Raw genomic sequence first — 4,917 nt, 5'->3', positions numbered from 1 at the left:
TTGTTAGTTGATTAAGTTGAGTTCCCCCCTAATTCTTTATCCTACTATCAAGTTAGCATTTCATAGTTGAAGTATCGTTTATTCGTTAACATAATTTGCATCGTAGTATAAATTTCGTAAAACTCTGATTAACTTTGGAGAGATTGATAATCTTAGGAAATGCGAATTCTAAAGAACTAGGAGTAGAATGAATCTTTTACTCTAACTCTATTACGATAGCATTCGGGAATAGAAAACTTTGATAAACAATCTAGTAAAATTTAGTTTTAGTTTTACTTGCGTTGAGTTTAATTTCGTTTTTTATGCGTAGGTAAAACTATTTATTTTACGTTTATCACCTGGACATTGTCCAAGGCAAGAGCGCACCCCGCGCCCTTGCAAGGCAAATTCAGAGCGCACCCTGTGCTAAAGTGCATGGACTTCGAAGTCAGGCAAAAGCGCGACCCGCGCCCTACCTAGGCAATTTTTCGAAAGCACATCGCCTCTTCGAAAGCGATTTTCCGATTTTCACAGGTTAGTCCAAATTTCCATTTCTTCAAGTTATTCAGAGTTTCTAACTTGTTAATTACACTGAACTCACGTATACAAGACGCTATTCATAAGCGAAGCAAGGAGGCATTCATGTACTTTTTTCTTCCACTCCTTGCATCTCCTGTAAGAGGATTTATACTAACATATCAGGGTTGTTTTGACTGTTGTCGTGTTTCTTTAATATTGGACTTAGCCTTGCATGAGATTAAGGTCAGGTAGAGAAAAAATGACTAATGTAATCTATCGTGAACGTCAACACACACACACCTATCTAGTATACCACACACTACACCTAAAATAATGGCTGAAGAAAGAGAGTCTCCTCTCTCTGACTTTTACAAAGCCTTAAACGATAGCCCAAAATCTTGCATTGTTCTTGCAGACCTAGTGGGTGATTTCCGAATTCCCCCAAATATATTTAATTTGTTACCAGTTTTTCATGGGTTAGACCATGAAAAACCTTATCAGCATATGCATAGGATTGAACAAGTCCTTACCACATTCCATCACCCTACGGTAGGTGCGGAACAAATTAAACTGAGGGTGTTTTCTTTCACCCTAGCCAATAAGGCGGCGTCTTGGTTAACTGCCCAAGCGCCTAATTCTGTGAACTCATGGGCCAAACTTGTTCAACTATTTATGGAACATTTTTACCCACCACTGAAGACAGATGAAATGCTTTCCAAGATTCATTTTTTCCGCCAGAATCCTCATGAATCCTTTTCAGAGGCTTGGAATCATTTCACTGATCTTCTTATAGAGTGTCCTCATCATAACCTTGTGAAAGACACGTTAGTTCGTGACTTTTTCAAGAGACCTTTACACCACCATAAAGAGGTCCTTGATATAATGAATGTGGGTAGTTTCCTCAGTAAAGGAGCCTCAGAGGCTTATAGGTTTTTAGAAGATCAAACAAAGTGTAATAATAACGGGGGGTAGTGACGATATCCCCCGCTCCGCTAGTTCTTCTTCAACAGTTAAGGCTGCCGGTATGTTTGAGATTAAACCCGATCCTGAGCTTAAAACTTTAATCGAATCTCTCACTAAAAAGGTAGATGCTATTTCTGTTCAACAAAAGCTTATCCCCGTCATGAATGTCAACTCTAATCCATGTAATTTCTGTTTGAGTCCTGAGCATCCCGACTCCTATTGTCCTCTTGCCTATGAACAACAAACATCACAACCAGATAATGTTTGCTCCATTAATAACTATCCTATTCCTAACGCCCCTTGGAGATAAAATCCCAACTTCAGTTGGAGAAATAATCAACAAGTTACACCTCCAGGGTATAATAATTAAAATGTTAGGCTAGTAGACAATTACAACCAAGCTCCACCACGACAAGGACAAGGACAAGGGAATTATAATAATTATAACAATAATAATTATAATGCTAATAGAAGTATCATTCCGGTTAATCATAACTATCACAACCCACCTGTTAATAATCAACGTGACATAGTTCCTGTCACACAACCTGTAACAAACACTCTTCCACAACCGGATCGTTTCGATGCCTTTATGCAAACCCAACAACAAATTTTACAGTCCATCCAACTTTCCTTACTGCAGTTAGCAGAAGAGAAAGTACAACCCAAAGGTGTATTCCCAGGTCAAGCGATACCTAATCCTAAAACACTAGACACAGCCTTTGAGGTAAACGGTAATACTAGTAATGAAAATGGAAACGTAGGTGAGCTAAATGCTATTACCACTCTCCGTTCTGGCAGAGTGGTTGATAACGCCGTAACTATGCCTGTAGTTACCCCACCAGTAGTCCCTACACCGGATATTGTAATAGATACCGAAGTAGTAACTGAAGATCCTACCCCTGTAGAGGTACCAATTAAACCACAACCTAAGAAACAAAAAGCCAAGGTTAGACATCATGTTGATCCATACGCTAAATATAGAGAGAAACCACCGTTTCCCCATAGATTAGCCATGTTAACCAAGGATGCAAATTTCGATGAGATTATGGAGGTTTTCAAAAATCTAACGATAAACCTGCCCTTTCTGGAAGCGATTAAAAAGTTACCTCACTATGCTAAGTTTCTTAAAGAGTTGTGCACTACTAGGCATAAGACAAATATTCCTAAAGACGCCTTTTTAACTGAACAATTTACAACTTTAACCGAACATAATGGAATCGTTAAGTATAAGGACCCTAGTCGTCCTACTGTACAATGCACCTTAGGAGATTTCCACACGATGACCGCGTTATTAGACCTAGGGGCAAGTGTTAACTTACTCCCTTATTATTTATATAAACAAATAGGTCTACAGGAGATGCAACCTACTAAAATGATGTTGCAATTAGCGGATCGGTCTATTAAGTATCATAAGGGTGTGGTTAAAAACGTGCTTGTTAAGGTTCAAGATTTCTACTATCTTGCTGATTTTGTTATCCTCGATACAGAAGTCGCTAACAACTCTGTTCCGATCATCTTAGGGCGTCCCTTCTTGGCAACTGCCAATGCGTTTATAAATTGCCGCGATGGTTCGATGTCCATGTCTTTTGGCCATTTTTCTGTTGAGGTGAATGTTTTTAAAATGATGAAACAGATACCAAACTCATCTGTAGATGGGGAGGTTAGCATGATCAAGAGCTTAGCTCAAGACTATTTTAATAACACGTTTCCAGAAAAACCAGATGCATAAATTCCTTTTTTTTTTTAAGTTCAGATTTTGAGGATGACTCCTACGTAGAGGAAGTCAATGCCCTCTTCGAGTCTACACCTACCTTAGACCCTTCTGTTGCTCCATCTACTAAGTTTGAAGACCTGCTACCTAAACAAGTTTTCACTACTTAAGATGAGGACCCTCTAGAAGCATTTATCGACATTCCTCCCACCCCGGTGCTTAAACCTCTTCATTTTGAGTTAAAGTATATTCAAGTTGATCCGGATGGTAGTCATCCGGTAATTATATCTTCTCTGTTATCTAGGGATGAAGAGGCATGGTTGATTAGGGTAATTAGAGAACATCGTTCAGCGATTGGTTGGTCCCTAGACGACATTAAGGGGATTGACTTTAATGTTTGCACTCATTGTATCCATTTGGAAGATAATGCAAAGACTTCTCACGAACCTCAGCGTCGCTTGAACCCTGCCATAAAAGAGGTGGTCAGGGAAGAAGTCTTATGTTTACTCGATGCAGGTATCATATACCCAATCTCCGATAGCGAATGGGTAAGTCTCATTCATGTAGTTCCTAATAAATCGGGGGTTACCATGGTATGCAATGCTAAGGGTGAATATGCTTCCACATGAGTCCTGTTAAAATGGAGGATCTGTATTGATTACAGACGTTTAAATGCCATGACACGAAAAAATCATTTTCCTTTACCATTTATAGATCAGATGCTCGAACGTCTAGCGGGTCATGCTTATTATTATTTTTTAGATGGCTACTCCGGCTATTTTCATATTATTATTGATATTGATGACCAAGAAAAGGCTACCTTCACATGTCCTTTTGGAACGTATGCCTATAAACAAATGTCTTTTGGCCTTTGTAATACTCCTGGTACCTTCCAGTGGTGTATGCTTCATATCTTTAGTGACATGGTAGAGCGCTTTATGGAAGTTTCCATGGATGATTTTTCTATCTATGGAGACTCTTTCACTGACTGCCTGTCTAACCTGTCTAAGGTTTTGACACGGTGTGAAGAGGAGAGTCTGGTTTTAAATTGGGAAAAATATCATTTCATGGTAAAAAGGGAATAGTGCTAGGTCACATTGTATCTAGTGATGGCATCGAAGTAGATAAGGCCAAACTAGATAAGATAGCGTCTTTACCTATACCACGGACTGTCCGTAATATTAGAGCCTTTCTAGGCCATGTAGGTTTTTATAGGCGTTTTATCAAAGATTTTTCAAAAATAGCTAGGCCTTGAACTAATTTGCTTTTAAAGGGTGCCATTTTTTATTTCAATTATAACTGTAAACAGGCTTGTGAAACTTTAAAAGATGCTTTAACATCTGCACCCATTATACAGCCTCCCAATTGGTCTAAACCTTTCGAACTCATGTGTGATGCTAGTGATTATGTTGTTGGTGCTGTCTTGGGACAGAAACTAGATAATAAGTCCACTGTTATTTATTATGCTAGTAAAACTTTAAACGATGCTCAAAGGAATTATACAACTACGTAAAAAGAATTTTTAGTCGTCGTTTATGCTTTAGATAAGTTTCGTCCTTATTTGGTTGGTACTAAGACTTTAGTTTACATGGACCATGCAGCCCTTAGGTACATTCTCGTAAAAAATGATGCTAAGCAGAGAATCCGATGGATTCTTCTTCTGTAAGAGTTCACCTTAGAAATTAAGGACAAAAGAGGGGTCGAAAATGTAGTTGCCGACCACTTATCTAGACTAACAAATG

The sequence above is a fragment of the Coptis chinensis genome, chromosome 7, assembly GCF_015680905.1.
Source record: "Coptis chinensis isolate HL-2020 chromosome 7, ASM1568090v1, whole genome shotgun sequence".
NCBI lineage: Eukaryota > Viridiplantae > Streptophyta > Magnoliopsida > Ranunculales > Ranunculaceae > Coptis > Coptis chinensis.
This window is presented reverse-complemented; position numbering follows the sequence as displayed.